The sequence below is a fragment of the Jaculus jaculus genome, chromosome X (genome assembly GCF_020740685.1).
Source record: "Jaculus jaculus isolate mJacJac1 chromosome X, mJacJac1.mat.Y.cur, whole genome shotgun sequence".
NCBI classification, from domain to species: domain Eukaryota; kingdom Metazoa; phylum Chordata; class Mammalia; order Rodentia; family Dipodidae; genus Jaculus; species Jaculus jaculus.
In genome coordinates this window covers 100972822-100996741 of record NC_059125.1, presented here as the reverse complement: position 1 = coordinate 100996741, position 23920 = coordinate 100972822, and the positions used below count along the sequence as shown (strand labels likewise).

Here is a 23920-nt window from a genome sequence, read left to right as displayed (position 1 = left end):
CAGCAAACCTGCTTTATACTACACATGGCTGTTTCCCAAACCCATGACCACGTTGCAAATCCAATGACACTCACTTTCCTGCATTTCTTATGCTCCATAATATCAGGTAGGCTGCCAATTTGTTAATCCAGGGGGGAATAAAGCAGAGTTTGAAGAACAGGACACTCCTTCAGCATTCAGGCCCCTTCAAAAGACTTCATTCTTTCTGTTGTCCCAATGCAGGTCAGCTGGCCCAATCTCTCATACAATTGCAGTTGAACAGGGAGTAGTGTCTGCCCAAATATTTCACTTTTTATTGTGCCTTATTCCTCCACTCATACCAATCCACTTCTATGCAATGCAACCCTGCACAAATTATCCAGGACATGGCCATGACAGCAAGCCTCTCACAAAAACTGCTTCTAGCCCAGTCTAGGCCAAGCTCTTCATGACCCTCATAAGCTAAACCTCATAGTCCATAGTTATTATTGCATTCAGGTATTTCAACTCTGACCAGAACAGTTCATCAAGCTTTACTTACAGCACATCAAGGCATATCTTAGGCCAAGAATTCAAATCCTTGCACAATCCTCTGGCAATTCAGTTCCAAAGGCCAAAGCCACACAGTCAGGATTCTGGCAGCCATGACCCCACTCTTGGTACCAACTTTACTATTGCAGTCAGGTTTGCATTTCTGGTAGAAATCATCCAACCAAGAGCAGACTGTAGGGTAAAAAAGGTTTATTTTGGCTCATAGGCTCAAGGGGAAACTCCATAATGGTAGAGAAAACAATAGCTTTGGCAGAGAGTGGACATCACCTCCTGGGCAACATCAGGTGGACAACAGCAATAGGAGAGTTTGCCAAACACTGGCAAGGGGAAACTGGCTATAATACCCATAAGCCTGCCCCCAAAAATACACTGCCTCCAGGAGGTGTTAATTCCCAAATGTCTATCATCTGGGAATCTAGCATTCAGAACACCTAAGTTTATGAATTGAATCACCTGAAACAGCAAGAGAGTGATCTGAGCTCTTGTAAGAGGGAGCTGGCTATAACATTCCTATGCTTGCTCCCTGTAACAAATCTCCTTCAGTAAGGCTCCACTTTTCAAGCTTCCACCAGCTTGGGACCAAAAACTGAAAGCACATGAGTTTATGGGGGACATCTGATTCAAACCATCACATATGTTACCATTTATCCAAGTCCAAGTACTGTATAAAAATCCTATATATTTGCTTGTAACCTTCACTACCTCAGATATATTATTAGACTTGGTGGGGACCTTTGACCATCTTTATATCAGTCAGCCATTTGTATAAAAATATTTAGATTTCATGTTAAGTGTGGGTTGGTGAAGCCACCATATCACACTTCCTATGGTGGTACAAGTGTCCAGAAAAGTTGTTAAAATAGCAAAAGAGAAATAACGGTATGACTTCCACCACCCAAGAAGGATACTTACAAGTTTCATAAGACTTAGGAACATTTTATCTCAATTATCATATGGCACTACAGCAATTCCATGTCAATAGCACTGAAAACAGGAATATAAAGACAACCACAGCTACATAGTGAATTTAAGGCCAACTTGGGCTACATGAGTCCCTGTCTCTAAACAACAAGAATAACAATGTCAAAGAATGAAAAAGAAAAAAAAAGATCAAAAAGGGAAAAGTAAATGAAAAAGAAAATAGATATTGAAACACAAATCTATATATATTTTTGTCCATAACAGCTCTAGTTACCATAGTCAAAAGGTATAAACAACACAAATGTGTATCAACATATAGATAAAAAAGTACGATATACATAATACAGAATATTATTCTGCCATAAAGGGCCAAAGTATCATTTTATTTTACTTTATTTTTGGTTTTTCAAGGTGGGGTCTCATTCTAGCTCAGGTTGATGTGAAATTCCCTATGTAGTCTCAGGGTGGCCTTGAACTCATGGTGATCCTCTTACCTCTGCCTCTCGAGTGCTGGGATTAAAGATGTGTGCCACAATGCCCAGCTCAAAGTGGTATTTTATTAATAAATCCTGAAGACATTATGCTAAATGAAAGAAGCTAGGCATGGAATGGTGAATTTTATAGTATTGTATTTATATAAAATGTCCAGTTTAGGCAAATTCATAAGAGACAGAAAGCTGAGTGATGTTTTTCAAGGTCTGAAGAGTTGACAAAAAGGGAGGACTTGCTTAATGAATATGAGGTTTCTTTTTAGATTGGTGAAAATATTCTAGGATTAGATATCAGTAATGGTTTTACAACACTGTAAATGCACTGTCACCAGTGGTAAGTGTACATTTTATCACAGCAAAACACACTCATTGCTCTACTTTACATTCATCTCTTTTTGATGGACATTGACATATGATGATATACAAACATACATGTATGTGATGACATATGGTTTCTGTAAACAAAAAGTACTATCTGATATTAGGTACATTATGAAACCTTTAAAATTTGGCATTTTGGACATTTGGAGATTACATTGACTGGAGTATCCAGAAAGAAAGCAAATAATAATAGAAATACATATTAAAAAATGAATGTGACAAATTGGATTTCTTCATAAAAGCTCAATGGAGGCAATAGTGGTTTGTAATATAAGGGATGAATCACAATCAGTACATGTCTGTGATTATATTTCCCATCATTAATTCTGTACTTAATATTTATAGATAGACATCTAGGGTTATATTTAAATACTTACTAAGTTAGGGCTAAAAAGATGGCTCAGTAGTTAAAGGAAATTGCTTGCAAATCCTCCTGGCACAAATTTGATTTCCCAGTTACCTTGCAAAGTCAGATATACAAAGTAGTACAAACATGTGGACTTCATTTGTAGCTATAAGAATCCCTGGTATGTCCATATTCTCTCCTTCTCTCTCACATATACACTTTCTCTGCTCAAAAATACATACATGAAGGGCTAAAGAGATGGATTAATGGTTAAGACACTTGCCTGTGAAGCCTAAGGACCCAGGTTCAATTCCTCAGAACCCATGTAAGCCAGATGCACATGGTGCATGCATCTGAAGTTCATTTGCAGTGGCTAGTAGTCCTGCTTCCCTCTCTCTCTCCCTCTCTGTCCCTCTCTGACTCTAATAAATAAATAAAAATATTTTTTTAAAAATATATAAAACAGTTTTAGAAAACATAAATATTTTCTAGGTTAATATTTTTTCTCAATTACTTTCTCATTTTTTTATTCATTAGTTTTGTATTCAGCAAATCAGTCAGTTGGGTACCATTATTAGGCTCATCCGTGACCTACCCCCTCCCCTTGGCCACTCCTTGTTGAGGTATATGGGTCATGCATTGTGGAGTTAGCCCACAGTTATGGGTAAGATAAATGTCTCTGCATATCATGACCCAACATGTGGCTCTGACATTCTTTCCACCCCCTCTTCCACGAAATTTCCCTGAGCCATGTTGGGTTTATTTTTGGTCTGCTTCAGTGATGAGGTGTTGGGGGCTTCTGGGGCTCTGGCTCTCTCATTTGGTAGGAGTTGATTTTTCTCTGTGTTGATCTCCTTCACCCTTATGCTGGTATCTGGTTCATCAGAAAAACAGCACCGTTGCTTGTTTCACCAATTTTTCTTAGTTTCAGCTGGGGCCCTTTTGAGGTATGATAGGGTGGCTCTCTCCTTAGGGTCTACATCTATCTGAAAAAGTACTTTCTCATTTTTTAAATTAAGTCTTCATAATTGGAGATTCTGTAAGTGAAATTAATGGACCATTTTTCACAGAGGTAATTAAGGGCAGTTGGAGCTCTAACTCAAAGTAAATGAGCATTGTATACGACAAAAGTTCCACTTTTACTACAATAACATGGAAGTCAGTCAAACTGAGATGCTCTTTAATATGTCATACTCATCATATGGATAAAGAGATGTAACTATTTTGATTTTTAACTACTTTGAAATGCTTAGATCTTTAAGCAAAATATTATTTCCCCAAGGCTGAAATGACAATTAAGAAAGGAAAATGATGATGGTTTATTTGAAATTTAGATACAAGTTTTAGGCAAAACTTCAAAGTGGTTAATAAAATAATTTATGGTTCTAGTGAAAGATTATTCAAATAAATTATTTTTTCTATTTAAATAATTAAGGGTGTATATACTAAAATGTTTTCAATGGAGCAGGAGAAAGGACAGATTCGGTGGGATGGTACATATCTTTCAAAATAAAAGATTCCATGACAGACAGAAAGGTGAATAAGATTTGTTTAGAAATTAGTGCTCTCAAAGAACACCTGGAAAATAGATATAGCTAGTAGTTGATCTCTGATCTAAGCCCAGACTTCAAAAAAATTAGTCAATTCTGGATTTTTAGGAACAAAGGAATTTATGTTCTTTCATTTACATAAATATCGAACAATTCATTTAGAAGAACTATTTTCATAAGTAAACGAAAACTACTAAACACTTTAAAATTTGAAGCACCTCTAAATTTGGAGTCTGAAGGGTTTGATTCTAATTCTATTGCTTATTAGAATTTTTGTCCTAGTTATCTATTTTGCACAACTAATTTTCCCTATTGATGCCTTGAACCAAGGCATACATTTTCTGTGGATCAGAAATTTAGAGGTATTTTAGCTAGGTTATCCTGGCTCAGGATCTGTCATGAGGTTGAAGTCATGATATTGGCTGAAGTTTCAGACATCAGAAGGCTTGAGAGGGGCCAGTGAGACAACTCACTCACATGGCTGTTGGCAGGGGCCTCAGTTCATCACCATATGGATTCCTCTACAGGGTGGCTTGAGTGACTTATGACTCAAGAGCTATCTTCTCCTCCAAATGAATGATCCCAAAGACGAAGGAAGAAATAATACCTTCTTAAAATGCAGCCTAATAAATTATACTCTTTCACTTTTGTAATATTCTATTGTATATACAAGTCAGCCTTATTCAATACAGGATGGGACTATACCAGTGTAATATCAGTAAGGTGAGAATCATTGGAGGAGCCAATTTAGAAGCTAATTGTCACAATATCCATCTCTAACTGTAGCTCAAACATTGTCTTTTGGCCTGGTAAATTTAAAAAAAAAAATGAACAGGAAAATTGTGTACCAATTACAGGTTTATGAAATCACCTTCTTTCCACTTTCAACTTGTCTTCAGGTAAGTAGTTAAAACTCACCCTGTTAGTCTTTCTCTGGAAATTCACTTTGAGGCTTTCTCAGAGAAAGATAAAGATAGATCACAGCATCTGTAAATTATTTTCATAGGCCTTGATTTGTTATCCTAATGTGTCAGAATAAAGCAGGTTTATTGTATCAAAACCTTTTGTGGGGGGCAATATTGGGGTATTGTAATTTTGCATTTTAAATCTCTTCTTTCCTGTCTTGTTCTTATGAGAGAGTTATAACAAGTTGATTACTGGAAATTTATTTTTCTTTAACATGTACATGATCACTATAAAATACCCAGCTTCTTGTATAAGCAAATGCACCTAATATTAATATAAGATGTTAGAAAATTGACATAGAGGTCCTAGTAGTGTGTATTCCATGGAGGTCCTCCATTCTAGTTTTCTTCTTGGACTGTAACTTTGTCATTAGCAGCATTAAAGTATAATTGAAAAATATGTATAATTCATCCAGCCTATGCTATTTACCAAAATTTCAGTAAGATAACATATTCAGAAAGTTTGGAGTTAACGTTTTGAAAGATATTCTAAATATATGAATATATGTGTTGCCTAGATTTTGAAAAAATACTTGTATTTGTTAGATATTTAGGTAACATTGCTGATTCATTTGATTCATGGAGAGGTTTTTTTTTTTTAATTTTTTTTAATACAAGGCTCAGGGTCCTTTGTGAAAAAGGTGGCTGAAAGAATGTAAGAGCCAAAGGAAGGGTAGGACTCCTTACAATGTGCTCCTTCAGACACAAAATGGCCTGAATATTCAGGAGATGGGGTATTTGGGCAGGGTAAAAGGGAGGGTGGTCGGTGGGGATTATTAATATGGTATGCTGTGTATATGTTTAGAGGTTATCAATACAATTTAAGAAAACATAAAATGTAAAAATGAAAAATACTTCAGTATACCTCTGATATGTGAAATTTTTTAAAAAGACAAATTCATAGAAACAGAGAGTATGGTGGTTACCAGAGGTAGAGGGATGTGAAATCCAGACCAAAATTTCAATGTTTTAGTGAAGTAAGATGAATAAATCTTGAGATCTAAAGTATAGCATGAGGACTATAATTAATAATATTATACTGAATAATGAAAATTTTCTGAGATTAGGCTTTAGGTGCTCTTAATAGACACATACACATAAACCCAAAGTTTTTGTTTCTTTTTTGTTTGGTTGTTTTTAGTTTTCTTTGAGCCAGGGCCTCACTACATAGCCCAGCCTGGCCTTGACTTCTGATACTCGTGCCTCTGTCTTCTGAGTATTGGGATCACAGTCATGTGCCACCATGCTTAGATAATCTGTTATTTTAACAAAGGATTCTAAAGTAGAGGGAAAGAAATATTAGTATGTTTTTGTAGAAAAAGTCTTTACTTTTCAAGATGGTCCTTTGGTGGTAGTATTTCGGATGGAACTCAAGACCTCTTATGTTTTAGATAAGTGCTCTATCTCTCAGCTATGTCACAAAACCAAGACTATCCATCTTATGGAAGGACTTTGGTGCCTGAGTACCTAGTGATAACTGTAATCACAAGTGAAAATGCTTCTACTCTCATCTAAAAGTCACTTAAGGACTTATGTAACTTAAACCAGAACTAATAGTTTACTGTTTGTTCACTAGATCTAATGACACACAGTAGGAACTAAATCAATATTATGTTAATGAACGATGAATATTTTTATCAATTGAAAAGCATATTTTCTTTCTTTCTTTTTTTTTTTTTTTGGTTTTTCAAGGTAGGGTCTCACTCTAGTTCAGGCTGACCTGGAATTAACCCTGCATTCTCAGGGTGGCCTTGAAGTCACAGCAATCCCAATCCTCCTACCACTGCCTCCCGATTATACTCTTTTTTCCCCTTGCCCCTGATCCTGTTACCCTGGGGCCATCTTCAGTGTGGTTATAGTATTCAGTGGGGTCATGAAGGCCTCATTCAGTCTCTATGGGGTAGTGGGAGGGCTGTGCATCAAGGTATTCCTACCCACTTTGGGGCTCTTACAATCTTTCTACCTCTTCTTTTGCAATGTTCTTTGAGGCATGGCAGGCCTGTTGGCAGTCTGACTTAGTGTTGAGTTCTCTGTAGCCTCTGGATTTCTGCTTTGTTAGGTTTTTATTGATCTCTGTGTCTGTCACCATCACCCTGGAGCTGGTTGTCAGTCTAATAGTAATAGCACTATTCATATTGAAGCTTCCTCTGCAATTTCTCTTGGACCCTAGCACAATCTGCCATCTTTCATGACATTGAAGCTACTTTCTTCCAAAGATCACCAAACACTTAACTGACAAATCTAAAAGTTCCTTCTGCATCCTAACCGTGTATGGTGTGTGTGTGTGTGTGTGTGTGTGTGTGTGTGTGTGTGTGTGTGTGTATACCCATGTGCCTGTGCCACAATGTACCTGTGGAAGTCAGAGGACAACCTTGGGTGTTGGTGTTGGTCCATGCCATCCATCTTGTTTGAGACAGAGTCTTTTGTTCACCACTGTGTCTACAAGGCTAGCTAACCCACAAACTTGTGGGAGACTTTCCTGTCTCTGGTTCTCTTCTCACTGTAAGTACACTGGAATTATAAACACTTGTTCTACACTGTTGGCTTTTATGTAAATTCTGGGGATCTGAACTAAGATACTCATACTTGCTTGGCATGTACTCTATCCACTGGACCATCTCCTTAGGTCCTACTTTTTATTTTACAGAAATTGAAATTATTATGGTTTATCTCCCTTGTCTGAATATCCTCAGTTCCTCTTTTTTCTTTGAGGTTGAGTTTTAACTGATAAATGTTATTGGCATGCTACTGGGGATTTCAATGCATATATACATTTTGTAATGTTTAAATCAGGTCACACCTATCTATCTCCTCAAACATTTGTCATTTATGGTAAAAACCTTCAAAACCCCTTCTTCTAGCCTTTTGAAATGCACAGTGCATAAGTATTATCTGTAGTCATTCTGCTGTGCGATAGTACACCAGAGATCTTTTAGAAATATTTATTTATTTATTTAAGAGAGACAAAGACAGAGGGTGGGCATGCCAGGGCCTCTAGCCACTGCAAACAAACTCCAGACACATGTGTCACCTTGGGCATCTGACTTACATGGGTACTGGGGAATTGAACCTGAGTCCTTAGGCTTCACAGCCAAGTGCCTTAATTGCTAAGCCATCTCTCCAGCCCCCATAGATTCTTTCCTTTTATATTCTTCCTTCTTCCCACTCCCTCTAGCCTTTGAAAACTACCATTCTACTTTTATGCTAAAATATTTTATGTTCCAAATATAATTATTTGTTTATATCTCAAATATTAGCATTTTTCAAGTTATGAAATTGCTTACCTATAATCAAATGTTTCTTCTAGTTCAAGCTCACCAATTATGGGCCATATGACTTAGAGATATTGAAGAAACCACATCAAAATGGCATGATTAAAATGGAAAACCACTGATTTTTATTACCAAAAAATCTGTATAAAATATCTTGTACCCTTATTTCATTCATGATTTTAATCCTATCACTTATTTTTTCTTTTTAATCTTTTATTCATTTGCAAGCAGAGAGAGAGATAGAGAGAAGAAAGACAGAGAGAGAAAGAAGATAATGGGCAAGCCAGAGCCTCTAGCAGCTACAAACTCCAGATGCATGTGCCACTATGCATTTGGCTTTATGTAGGGGAATCAAACCTGGATCATTAGGCTTTGCAGGCAAGCACCTTAACCACTGAGTGATCTCTCCAGCCCATCTCTTATATTTCTGTATTTCACTGAGATACTTTTATTTTTGATGCTGCTAATACTGATATTGCTTAATATTTTAAATATGTATTACTCTCATAATCAGAAACATATTAAGTTGATATTATTAGATTAGCTTTAAAGAAGATATTTGTTACTCATTGCCAACACAACTATCATTATGAAGGAGTGTTATAATAATAACTATAAATTTATGTATGTTACTAAGATAAGTATTAGAAATTCCATTCAAGGTTAACTGTACTGCCTGCAGCTGACCATAAGGAATCATATTATAGTTCAAATATCCTTCTCTCTGACACATGGCCTGGCATATAAGCAAGCAAGGTCACAGGAGACCTATCAAAATAAAATTGGTATGCATTCTTTAGAATTTTAAATGTAAACGAGATGATTCACTTCATTATCAAGTAGTCCAAACTATTTAGTTTTTAAGAGTAAATGATTATGACAGTTTTAACCTGAAGACAGAAATCAGGATTTAAGAAGCAGAGCATTCACCTAACACATGAATTCCTGAAGGATAAGCAGACACTGCTTAGAATGATTGATGGCTCCTTCTAAGATAAATACGGATTGATAAGCATGTGGTTCCTGGTGGTGTCAGCTAGATGGTAACTGATTTCTATCCAATCCTTGACTCCTTTTGTTCCCAGTGAAATTCAGTGATGGGAAGCTGAGTTAAATACTAGGGAGGAGATGATCATGGAAAAAAATGAAAAATAAGAAAATAGTCATAATAGATTTTTTGTTATACAACATGGGAATGTCTCCTTATCAATATGTATTCCTCAAATTAGGATCACAAAATATGTATCTGGTCATTTTAAATAATGTATCACATTATCTACAGGTTGTTTTGTTCATCTTCTAGAACAAACAATGGGTTACTTTGCGGAAGGGAAATTAACTGCAATCCCATTCAGACAGTCTGGTGTTCATCTCACACAAGTTAAAGGGGAATCTGTTGACCTACATTCCTAATGCATCCACCTACTGCCTCAAGCTAGACTACCTTACTACATGTCTCAAATACCCATAGTTCTTTTATTTATCTAGTGCTAGTATCAGTTTTGTTCTAAGGGGTAGGTAAGTTCTCATTTTTCCTACCTTGTTACTATGATGGATTTTCTGATTTTCCCATCATCTTTGTATCTCTGATGCCATGCCACAGTCCCAGCCTCACTCCATCGATCAAGTGTTTGCTTGGCTCTCCATAACTGGGTTAGAACTGAAGTAAAAATGTTTAATGCATCTGAACTATCTAGTACTTTTCATTCCAATGATCCTTCTTATTTGTTCTCTAATTAGCCCCATTTCTACAAGTTTCATAGCATTCTTCTCAGCTCCCCACCCCCAAAACACATGTGCATGTGTGCACACACACATAAAGTCACATCTACTTCATTTCAAGCATGACAGAAAGACAATACACTGTGGTGATATATTTTACAACCCACAGAGAATAAGCATCATCAATTCTAAAATTAGCACTTCCAGTTTCTTTCTTTCTTGAGTTCCATAGAGGTGTTTATTTTTAACAGCCTACTGGACACTGCCAATAAGACTTCCCAGAAACATTTGAAACTCAACATAACAACAAATAATCGCTCCTAGAACTTTGTTTACGTATTTTACATTTAGGACCCCACTCTTGCAACACACAAAGCCATCCAAAGTAACAGATGGTAATTGTAAAAATATGAAAAACTCAGATGAATAAAAAGAAAAAGCATTTCTAAAACTACCACTTAGAGATAACTCATTACATTCTTATATCTTTTTGTTGTTGTTGTTTTTCGAGGTAGGGTCTCACTCTAGCTCAGGCTGACCTGGAATTAACTATGTAGTCTCAGGGTAGCCTCAAACTCATGGTGATCCTCCTACCTCTGCCTCCTGAGTGCTGGGATTAAAAGCGTGCACCACCATGCCCGGCTACATTCTCATATCTTGATTAAAGCAATCATCATTCACATAGTCACTCAAACAAGAAATCTGAGTCCTGTTTCTTGCTTCCAAATTACATCAACCCACTTTACAAATTCTATCAAAATAAATATTAAATGTCTACAGAAGTCATTCTTTTCTCTCCAACTGCACTGCCACATCTCAGACTCTTCTCTCACTTAGAGTAGTACAATTACTGTCTCTAGTAGTTTTTCTAAATTCATCCTTTTCCCACCATAATCACCACTTAACCTGGGTGGCTGCCTCTTCACACTACCACTGATATTGTTCTGAGATACATACCCAATCATTAATCTCATTCACTTTCAAACATTTACTAACTCTAATGCTCAGAAAAGACAGTCAAAATTTCATTATGCCTTTGGGACCTTCAATTTCATGACAAAATACCACACAACAAGTAGCTTAAACAGTAGATTTGTTTTTCTCTCATAGCACTAAAAGTCAGGAATCAGGGTGTTAGTAGGACTGGGTTTTTATGAGGCCCCCTTCCTAATGTACAAGTGGTACCCTTTTTCTGTGTCCCTAAATGTTGAAAAGACATTGATCAAGTTTTTTAATATGGTCACAAAGTCAATCATGACCTTAGCTAAGCCCATTTCCCAAAGGTCCATCTCCAAATTTTGTTGTATTTTGAATTTAGGACTTTAGCATATGAATTTTAGGGGACACAATTCAGGACATAGCACATGGTATGGCATTCATGGGATTTAACCATTAGGCCTATTTCACTTATTCTATTTTACTTTCTATACTTCTTCATGTAGTCTTAGTTTCCAAGAACATCACAAATAGTTCTCAAAACATATCACCTGCTTTCATAGCACTATGCCTTTTTTCTTAATGGTTGTTTTGCTTGGAAAGCTTTTTGTGTCCTTCAAATGTCTGTGTCAAATGCAAACTTCATTGCTAAATCAGTTTAGACTTCCTTTCACTTTGGTTATGTATCTATCAAATTCCAATAGCCTAGGACCAGTCAAATTTTATAAGTGTTCTTAAGTAAGTTACTTGTAATTCAATAAACTCGTCTGTAAAATGGAGAGGGTAATAATAGCATCCACTGCATAGAATAGGTATGAAGATTATGTAAATGTCTTAAGAGAAATAACATAGCACAGAATAAGAATTATACGAATTGTTTATTATTATCATTATTAAGAACAAAAACTTTTATTTGTATTGTTTAAATGTAAAAAAATTACTGTATTCTGTCATATGGTGACCTTGCAGCTTCCACACAGTCCACGCAAACAAGGTTCAACTGTAGTGTGACCTGGGTCTTGACAGAACGTCTTTTGATCCTCCTGGAACTTGGGAAGATAGGCAATCTTTGAGGAGTTGCCTCAATGCTGTTTCTTATCTGTCTCTCTACCTTATAAGAGGCCCTCTATCTTTTTTTTTGTTTGTTTGTTTGTTTTGAGGTACTGTCTCACTCTAGTCCAGGCTGACCTGGAATTCACTATGGAGTCTCAGGGTGGCCTCGAACTCATGGCAATCCTCCTGCCTCCGCCTTCTGAGTGCTGGGATTAAAGGCGTGCACCACTATGCCCAGCAAGGCCCTCTATCTTGTAGGAGGTTGCCAAGAGACAGTTTCTCAAACTACTCTCCAGTCCCAGAAAGGCATAGAACTTTCAACCTCACTTCCTCTGGGTACAGATGCAGGCTATAAAATAAAGTAACAGCAGTGTAGTTAGTCTTTCAGTAACAGACTGATCTTTTGCTCAGGTTACCAGCCATCTTGCCCCCTTGGTTTAATATCATCATGTGAGCAAAGGGTTTTAAGGAGCTGACTGAATACTGATCTTGTTAGTGATGTCCTTAAAATTAATAATTTCCCTTTGCAGGTCATTTTTACCTTATTGATGAATCTATGGAAGTCTGTTAAGTCTGCCTAGTAGCTTTATCTGGCACATACTAAGTGCTCTTTAAGTATTTGTTGAATTAAGAAAATGTATTGACAACTTCTGTACGTATAGACAATAAACCATGGTAATTCCCCCCACCTCACTTTCCCCTTTACAACTTCGCTCTCTATCATATCCCCTTCCCCTCTTAGTTAGTTTCTTTTTTATTTTGATGTCATCATCTTTTCTTCCTATTATAATGGTCTTGTGTAGGTGGTGCCGGGCACTAAGAGGTCATGGATATCCAGGCCATTTTCAGTCTGGAAGAGTGCATTGTGAGGCCTCCTACCCATCCTTTGGCTCTTACATTCTTTCTACCACCTCTTCCACAATGTACTCTGAGCCTTGGAAAGTATGATAGAGATGTTTCAGGGCTGAGAACTCCTCTGCCACTTCTCAGCACTATGGTGCCTTTTGAGTCATCCCAGAGGGCACTGCCATCTGAAAAGAGAAGCTTCTCTAACCAAAAGTGACAGTATCATTAATATATGGGTATGAACATTAAGAGAAGTGCTTACCAGGGAGTTTGGTGAACTTAATATATGCATTTAGCTAGACACCAGCAGGTATGGTACCCTTAGTGCTCACGACCTCTTCTGTCATAGGTTTTCAGTATCAGGCATGTGTTACCCCCATGAAGCAGGCCTCCAGACAAATTAGAGAGCAGTTGGTTTCTCCCATAATAAACATGCCACTATTGCACCCATTATCTCATTTGGCCTGGCTGGCCAAGCTTATACCTTGCATTGTCCACTGTTGTTTATCTCCACTTGTGACTTCTACCTCTCATATAGAGATGCTTGAAGCACAGTTTCTTCTAGCTTTCTGTCAGTTGGTCTGCTTGGAAGAGGTTTTCAGCTTTAGCTCCAGCAAGACTTCTCAGTGACCTTATAGCCCAAGCATGTGGAGTCTTTAGCAATAACATCTTAACATCTATTCCTATTGGGAAACCAAGAGCCTTGGCAATGGCCTGTAATGTTTTGGAGTCATCAGGGACCTCCCTGGCCAACAACTCACTGGAGGTATCCTATCCCTGGTACTGAAATTTTTCTAGTAATATTCTATGTCTTCTGAGTGTGCCATTGTCAAAAAATAGATTTGCACATGGCTTATTCATACCCTCTTACATTTTGATTAACCCTCCCTTCATCCTTCCTTTACTCAATCTCTTCCCCTGACTTCATGTAGACCTTTCCACCCTCATAAATCTGTCTTTCTACTTACATATATACAATACTATCCCCTTAAATCCTGCCCACTCCTTTGTCCCTTATTGACCATTTCAAGCTTAACAGAGTTTTAGTCCAACTCACATACCAATGCAAACATTTGTATCTAGAATCCACATATGAGAGAGAACATGTGGCTTTTGGATTTCTGGACCCGAGTTACCTCATTAAGTATAATACTTTCCAGATCAATCCATTTCCCTGAATATTTTGTAATTTTGTTTGTCTTTACCACTGAATAAATTCAATTATAGAAATGTACCACAGATTCATTATCTACTCATCAGTTGATGGAAATTTAGGCTGGTTCTATTTCTTTTTTTTGTTCATTTCTTATTTATTTATTTGAGAGTGACAGACACAGGGAGAAAGACAGATAGAAGGAGAGAGAAAGAATGGGCACGCCAGGGCTTCCAGCCACTGCAAACGAATTCCAGACGCGTGCGCCCCCTTGTGCATCTGGCTAACGTGGGACCTGGGGAACCGAGCCTTGAACCGGGGTCCTTAGGCTTCACCGGCAAGCGCTTAACCACTAAGCCATCTCTCCAGCCCTGGTTCTATTTCTTAGCTACTGTGAATAGAGTGGGAATAAACATGGATGTGCAATTATCTCTAAGACAGTGAGACAAGTCCTTAGGATATATGCCTAGGAGTGGTAGAGCTGGGTCATATGGTATATCTATCTTAGCTGTCTCAGGAACCTCCACACTGACTTTTACAATGGCTTTAACAGTTTACATTCCCACCAATAGTATAGAATGGTTTCTCTTTTTCCACATCCTCGCCAGCATTTAAGGTCATTTGCTTTCTTGATGACAGCCATTCTGACTGGAGTGAGATAGAATATCAAAGTAGCTTTAATTTGTATTTCCCTGATGGCTAGAATGTAGAACTTTTTAAGAAACTTATGCACCATCTGTATATCTTCTTTTGAGAACTCTCTATTTAGTTCATAGACCATTTTTTAAAATGTTTATGATAGAGACAGAGAAGGAGAGAGAGAGACAGAAAGAGAATGAGAATGGGCACACCAGGGCCTCTAGCCATTGCAAATACACTCCAGATGCATGTGCCACCATGTGCATCTGGCTTACGTGGAGCCTGGAGAATCGAACCTGGGTCCTTGGGCTTGAACAGGTAGGTGTCCTAACCACTAAGCCATCTCTCAGCCCTGCAGCCTATTTTTAATTGTGTCTTTTGATTTCTTATTATGAGTTTTTTGAGTTCTTTGAAGGTCCTGGATATTAATTCTCTATCAGATGTATAGCTGGCAAAGATTTTCTCCCATTCTGTAAGGTGCCTCTTTGCTCTATTCAGTGTCCTTTGCTATACAAAAGCTTTGTAATTTCATGAAGTCCCAGTGGTTGATAAGTGATTTTATTTTCCTATAGCAGTTTCAGGTCTGATTTTAAGGTCTTTGATCCATATGGGCTTAATTCTTGTTCATGGAGAGAGATAAGGATCTACTTTCATCCTTCTACATACTGATGTCCAGTTTTCCCAGCACCATTTGTTGAAGAGATTGTCTTTCTCCCAATGACTAATTTTTGCATTTTTGTTGAAGATCAGGTGGCTGTAGTTGCCTGGACTTATATTTGGGGTCTCTATTCTGTTCCATTGATCTATATGTCTGTTTTTTTTTTTTTGTGCCAGTACCATGCTGTTTTTGTTACTATGGCTCTATAATATAGGTTAAAATCAAGTATTGTGGTACCTCCAGCCTTATTTTTGTTGCTCAAAATTATTTTGGCTATTGGACTTTTTTGTGCTTCCAAATGAATATTAGGATTGAATTCTTCTATTTCTGTGAAGAATTCCATTGGAATTTTGATGGTGATTGCATTAAATGTGTAGATTTCTTTTGGTAGGATTGACATTTTCACAATACTGGTTCTTCAATACAAGCACATGGGATGTCTTTCCATTTCCTAGTGTCTTCTGTAATTTCTCACTTGAGAGTTTTAAAGTTTTCATTGTAAAGATCCTTCACTTCCTTGGTTAGGTTTATTCTAAGGTACTATTTTTTAAGGCAATTGTGAATGGGAATGAGTCCTTCATTTCATCCTCAACTTTTTTTTTTTTTTTTTTTTTTTTTTTTAGTATATGGAAGGCTGGTGATTTCCGTGTGTTTATTTTGTATCCTGCTATGTTGCTAAAAGTGTTTATCAGCTGTGACACATTGCTCATAGAGTCTTTAGGGTCTTGTATACATATAATCATGTCATCTGCAAATAAGGATAATTTGATCTCTTCCTTTCCAATTTGCATCCCTTTTAAGTGTATCTATTGACTTCTTGCTATAGCTAAGACATCCAGCACTATATTGAGTAAAAGTGGGGACAGTGGACACCCCTGTCTTGATCCTGATTTTAGTGGAAAAGCTAGGACTTTCACCATGAAGGGATGTTGGATATTGTCAAATGCCTTTTCTGCATCTATTGAGATGATCGTGTGATTTTTGTCCTTCAGTCAATTTACAGTTTATTACATTTATTGATTTGTGCATTCTGTTTGTCAATATTTTGTTGAGAAATTTTGCATCTATGTTCATGAGGCAGATTGGTCTGTCATTTTCTCTTTTCTGTCTTTGTCTGGTTTTGGTACCAGGGTGATGCTGGCTTCTTTTTATATTTTATAGAAGGTTTTGAGAAACATTGGTGTTAGTTCTTCCATGAAAGTATGGAAAATTCACCAGTGAATACATCTGGGTCTGGACTTTTAGTGGGAGATGTTTTTCAGAAATACTTGGATCTCTGCACTTGTTATAGTTCCATTTAAGTGGTTTATTTCACCTTACTTTAATTTTAGTAGGTCAAGTAAATCTAGGAAATCATCCATTTCTTTGAGATTTTCACACTTGATGGAATATATGTTCTTAAATAAGTCCTTATGATTTTCTGAATTTCCTTGGTATCTGTTATAATGGTGCATTTTTTTTAATCACTGCTCTCTTTCTTTGGTCAGATTTACTAAGGGTTTATCAATCTTGTTTGTAATTTCAAAGAATCAATTTTTTGTTTCATTGATTCTTTGTATTTTTTGTTTCTATTTCATTAATTTCTGCCATAACCTTTATTATTTCTTCCTGTCTACTGATTTTCTATTTGCCTTGGTCTTCTTTTTCCAAACCTTTGAGGTAAAACATTAAGTTGTTCAGTTATAACCTTTCTAATTTATTAATATATGCATGTAAAGTTATGAATTTCCCTTTTAGGACTGCCTTCATTATGTCCCAAAGGTGTTGGTGTGTTGTGTTCTCATTATCATTTGATTCTATGAGTTTTTAAAATTTCCTTTTGATTTATTCATTGACCCATTCATTATCTAGTAGTGTATTGATCAGTTCCCATGATTTTGTGTATGCTCTGTAGCTTTTCTTTCCCTTCGTTTGTAGTTTAATACCATTGTGATCAGGTAGAGTACATGGAATTGCTTCAATTTTCCTATATTTGTTAAGGTTTACTTTGTATCCTAATATATAGTCTGTTTCAGACAATGTGCCCTATGCTCCTGAAAATAATGTGTATTCTGCAGCATTTGGATGAAATGTTCTATAGATATCTGATATGTCCATTTGTGCCATGATCTCATTTAATCCAGATGCTTCTTTGTTTATTTTTTGCTGGGATGACCTGTCAATTGGTGAGAGTGGGGTATTGAAGTACTCCATTACAACTGTGCTTGGTGTTATCTGTCACCTTAATTCTATTAGTGTTTGTTTGATGAAATTGGGAGCCCCCATGTTAGGTGCATATATGTTTAGAATTTCAATGTACTCCTGTTGGAGTGTTCCTTTAATCAATATAAAGTGACCTTCTTTATCTTTCCTAACTATTGTTGGCTTGAAGTCTACCCTGTCAAATACTAGGACAGAAACACCTGCTTATTTTCTAGGCTCATTTGCTTGAAATAACATTTTCCATCCTTTCACCCTAAGATAGCATCTGTCTTTCATGGAAAGGTGAGTTTCTTGGAGGTAACAAATAGAAGGAGCCTTCTTTTAACACACTCTGCAAACCTGCGTCTTTTGGTTGGGGAATTGAGGCCACTGATATTAAGAGCTATTACTTAAAGGTGTGCATTTATTCTTGCCATTCTTCTTGTTTTGTAGTGCTTCCTGTTTTTCCTTTACTCTCTTGTATTATTTGAGTGTGCTTTATTTTTTCTTGCTTCCTTATGCATGTGCTTTTCTTTCTCTTCAGCATGGAGGATCCTTTCACTTATTTTCTGTAGAGGTGGTTTAATATTCATATATTCTTTGAGACTGTTTTTTTTTTTGTTGTTGTTGTGGAATATCCTTATTTCACCATTAATTTGGATGGATTGTTTTGCTACATAAAGTAATGCTGTTTGACAGTTTTTATCATTAAGAACTTGGAATACATCATTCAAAGCACTTTTGGCTTTTCAACTTTGTGTTGAGTAATCTGCTATTATCCTGATAAGCTTGCCTTTATATGTGACTTGATTTTTATCTCTAACTGCTTTCAATATATTTTATTTGGTTTGTGTGCTTTGTAGTTTAGTTGTAATGTGGCAGTGAGAAGTTCTTTCCTGACTTTGTCTGTTTGGCATTCTTAAGGCTTCCTGTAACTGTATTGGCATTACTTTCCCTATTTGGGGGAAATTTTCTTCTATTATTTTGTTGAAAATGCCTACTATGCCTTTAGAGTGAAAATCTTTTCCTACTATGCTCTGCAATCTTAAGTTTGATCACTTCATAGTGTCTACAAGGTGTTGACATTCCCATTCATGCCTTCCTGTTAGTTTTGCTTTCTCTTTGTTGGACTGTATTAGATCTGCCACCTGGTCTTCTAGTTCAGATATTTTGTCCTCTCCTTGATCCTTTCTACTGGTGATACTTTCTACAGAGTTTTCTATTTGACTCACTCTGTTTTTCATTTTTAGCATTTCTAATTGGTATATCCCCATTATTTCTATTCCTTATTCATGTCTTGCATTGATCTTATTTCATTAAGTTGCTTTCCTGTGTTCTCTTGTCATTCCCTCAGGAGTTTGTTTTCTTCTTTGATTCCTTTGATTTCTTTGAGTGTAGATACAATCTTTTTTTTTTAAATCTTTCTCAGGCAATTCATCTAAAACAGTCTTACTGGGGGTCATTTATGATGGATTTATAATTTTGGGTGGAATTATATTGTTTTGATTTTTGTTTGTTATATTATAATGTAAAGACTTCTACATCTTGAATTAATTTGATGCTTGAGTTTTCTAATTATCTGCACCTTTCTTAGCCTTGTAAATCCAACTTTATATTTCTTCAGGGTAGGAGTTTGAGGTACCTGGTGTAGCTCTTATACTCCCAGAGTAACATCAGAAGTGACCCTAGGTGTTGAGTTTGCCTGCTATTGAAGTATTCTAGTAGGATGGATGGAGCAAATTACTGGAAAATTCTAAAATTCAACTGAGAAATATATACATTCAATAAAATCTAGCACAGAGCCTTTATGCAAGAGTGGGGATCCAAACAAACAAATAAACTAACAAGGTAAAAAAAAAAAAAAGAAAACTTAGCTTGCCCCACACCCTTAATCCTTTCAACTGGGAAGCTAAGATTTCTGGCATGGAATGGGTTCCAGGTCTGCTTGGGGCCAAGTGAGACCCTGTTCCCAAAAATGACAGAAGAATTAGACAAGGACCCTATAAATTAGGAAACATCAAAGGCAACAATAGTCCATGAAAATACAGCTTATTTGAGAATGGTAAAGCTGACTAAGAGTATATCAATAAAATCTAACATATAACCTGCCCTGACATGGAAAGTGAGATGAACACTTCTAGTGTAGGCCTATGTACCTGGCTTTGAGTATGTAGGCCCTGTTGCCTTTTGGAATGGCTTCCAGTCTTACCAATGCTGAGTGCCCATCTCAATTGCTCTCTGTTGTGCTGTGGATTCACTTAGGCTACTTGGGTGCTTGATTCTGGTATTCTGATCAGATGTGCTGGTTGTTGTGTGGCTGGGGGTGGGTAAGTTCTACAATGATTTGTGGTACTAGTTGATGGGTAAAGGGAGGCTGTGCAGGGTTCCTGGAATTGTACTGGATCTGCTCAGCTGCTCCAGTGTGTGATCTCCTTCAGCAGCTGCTTAGCTGGTCCCTGCTATCTTCCTCTTCAGGTTTATTGACTTTGTGAGGAGGCTAGTGTGAGTGGAAAATCCATTCACCTGACTTCTCCTCCTGTGGCTCTGCACCATTCCGACTGGGTAGGTGTGCAGATCTGGGCTGCCAGAATCGTACGGGAGGTACTTTTGGCTCCTTGCTAGAAGTCCTGAGTCTCTCCTGCTTCTCTACTGAAGGTGATAATTCCTTATATATCCTCACGTTTGGGTAGAAGAGTGTATTTTGCTGTTTTTTTTTTTTTTGCTTATTTATCCCCCTGTGATGTTTTGCCTTGGCTACTATACCACCATCTTACCTGGATGTCCTTGTTGATTATACATACATATATATATACATATAGCAAATAATGATACATAAGTATTTGAAAAATAATATAGTCAATGATATATATGTCAAATCAATTGTAGTAGAGGCCTTATGGGCAGGAATGAAGAATATATAAAGAATGAAAGGGATGATGAAACAAAGTAATAACCTACTCATGCAGTGTAAAGAAACATGTCTATGTCACCTTTCAAAAAGAAATCCTCTCACTCTCTTATTCTTTCACTAATTCAAATGAGTGTTTGATACTTTATAAGCATGACCTTACTCTCTCAATGGTAATATAAGAAGGAAAGACTAGATCAACATACTTTAAACCATGATTTAAGGAGCACTGCTATACCTAAGCAATACTTTATAGGGGGAACTACCTTTTTAACCAAGAAAATGGTGCTTTTATGTTCTGGGTTCCTTAAAAATTTATTAGAAGAAAAGGCTTGGCAGTTAAAACAACCCAAAACAAATCTTTATACTTCATACTTAGCTCTATATTTAGCTTTCAAATACCTCAATATATACTAAAGCAAAGGAAAGTTGTTGGCTACACACTTGGAAGAAAAGCAGCAGAGAATAATAGGGCCAGCAGAATATGAAGAATGTGGCTCCTTAGGCAAGGGTTTAGAAAGAAGATCTGTTGAAGATATACATATTCCTGCCTCAGAATTTTATTTAGGAACATCATTTGATGAGAGACTTATACGCTCTTATTTTCTTTTTTATTTGGAATCTAGGGAGATAAAGGAAATGGTGACCTTTGTGAATCTGTAAAGCACAAATCACTCCTTGTATCTGGATATTCATATTACCTTCCTGACCTTAAATGGACATAGAACAAAGGTTTTCTTCTTGAAGTCTCCAATTAAATTATTACATATAGGTCAAGTCCAAAACCAAAACAAAATATTTAACTAATTCAAAGGCTCAATTTTCTTCATGTTTTAATATTTCACATATCAGATTGAATCACACAATCAATGTGCATATTTCCTCTAAAGTATTACAAAATAAATGATATTTTCATAATATGATAGATTTAAAATACCATATTAGCAATAGTAAAAATAAGCATATAAATTTTAACAAGAAATATTTTGGATGAGGTCAATAATCTATTAACTCTGAAACTCACTGTAAGGTTAAGCAGAAAAAGTAGATGTCATCACTCATATACCTACTGAATTAAATTCAAACTAAAATTTGGAGTATTATCTATTTATGGTACAGGGTATGAAACCCAAAACCTTATGTATGTTAGACAAATGATTTATTTCTGAGTTATATACCCTCAACCCAAATTAGGGTTTTTACAAATATCTTTTTGGGAATCAGTTTATTAGTGCACCATTGTCCACACTTTCTCTTGATTATAGCTATATTCACTGTTTACTCAACCATGCCATGCTATTTCATATTTGGATGTTCCTAAACATCTACTTAGAAGGTCCTACTCATAATGTTGTCCCCTGTAAGAAATCATACCAATCTAAGGAGAGTTCTTTCTATTTGTGTCACCATGTACCTGATAAATAGCTCTACATATATACCTACCATACAAAATTGTGGTGATTTATTTGGTATCCATCTCCTTTAATATAAATTCATTGAAGCCAATTGACTGTTTCTCAATATCTTTGTATCTTAGTACTTTGTGCAGTGCTTGGTATATAGTAGGTTCACGAAGCATTTAAAGGTCGAATGATGAAGAAAAATGGGAAATGGAAGTAGAGAAAATGGCAAAGTGCTATGGCACTAAAGATTTTTTGTTTTATTTGCTACTGTCCTTCATCAGTGCCCATGCCTTATCCAATCCTGAACTCCTTCTAGGCTCAAAATTGCCTACACTGAGTTTTACTGCTAATAATAAAATCAGTTCTTTTATGTTAGGTTCACGACCCCAGCCAATTATAAATTCATTGTAGAGCAGGATCAATTCTTTAATATATTCTTAGTTAGTTTTAGATAAACTGTATATTCTTGTTAGGAGATATGATTTGGTTTCCAAGATTATTTATTCATAATATCTTATTATTAAAAGTACTATCAATTTGCATAAGAAAAATAGAAAGGCTTACAACAGTTTTATTTATTTAGGACTAAAATTTCTCCAGAGTTTGATCAATCTCCACCACTAGACATCAAAAAATAATTTTATAGTAATTTAAGAGAGAGGGATTTGAATATTGCTGGTAAGACCCTGGGAGCTAATTACTTCAAGACCACTTGAAACCTTAACTCATTAGAGTTTGAAAAATCTCCTGAGGTACTTAAAGTCACAATTCCCATTATGTTACTTGTTCAATTGAATGTCTTAGATTTTGCTAATAAGAGAAAACTTGAGTTACTGTCAGAAGGAGAGTCCATTTATCATTATATTGGGGAAAAGATGTTAAGCATTTATCACATCAGTATTACATAATGTGAGAGAAGAGGGGAAAAGATTTAAGCATAGCCTCTTGATCTCATGGAATAGAATTCTAACACCAGGATTTCTTATGTATGTTACAAAAATGAGTTGAATTCCACATTCCTAGTTAGGCCCAAACTTTTCAACAGTATGGCTATGAGGATCAAATAAACAGAAATGAGGTATAATCGCTGATATTACTGCTATTGCTATTGTTATTATGCAGAAATAGTGAACTTAGCAAAGGATTGTCCACAATTTACTGTGACATCATTCAAATAAGCGATATTTTAGACATCTTAGTAGTTAGTATAAATCAGATGCTTATATCCAAAAACTAAGAAGCAAATCGGGTTTGTTTTAATACTTTCATTGTAAGCTGAGTCATCACAGGAATAGAGAAATAAGAGACAATACAGATTTAAGAACAGAAATATTTTTTTTCTTATTTGTCAGTTCATCAGAAGGTAATAACCCATCTGAAAGCATTTATAGGACAGAATTAAATGAAAGAATAATCAGTTCAATCAAATCAGGTAGGTGTTTTTTGTTGATCATATAGTTTTAATTGGACTAGAAATTGTGTATTGTACCATGTGATTTTATTATGTTTATTTATCTCATTCAACATGGGTAAACTTAACTGATTTTGCATGTGATGAATTTTAAATCATCCAATTATTTCCTTTGAATCTAACAAATAACAACCACAATTCATAGTTTAAAAGTTTATCTACGGGCTGGAGAGATGGCTTAGTGGTTAAGGTATTTGCTTGCAAAGCCATAGGACCAAGGTTTGATTCCCCAGTACCCACGTTAGCCAGATGCACAAAGAGGTGCTTGCGTCTGGATTTCGTCTGCACTGGCTAGAGCCCATATTCATTCCCTCTCTCTCTCTCTCTCTCTCTCTCTCTCTCTCTCTCTCTCTTTCTCTGTCAAATAAACTTAAAAATTATCTACAATATTATGCATAGATCAATCATGCAGTTTGGCTATAACAGCTATAATAGTCATATAGAAAATGGGGAAGAAAGGCTGTGAAGCTGGCTTGGTGGTTAAGGACATTTG

At 36.3% G+C, this 23920-nt stretch overlaps 1 protein-coding gene across 3 annotated transcripts in view; it reads right to left on the bottom strand.

Moving 5' to 3' along the window:
* Dnaaf6 (dynein axonemal assembly factor 6) overlaps window positions 1–23920 on the bottom strand; it is a 59822-nt gene that overhangs the window by 6470 nt on the left and 29432 nt on the right. The gene's annotated exons all lie outside the window — the stretch shown is intronic.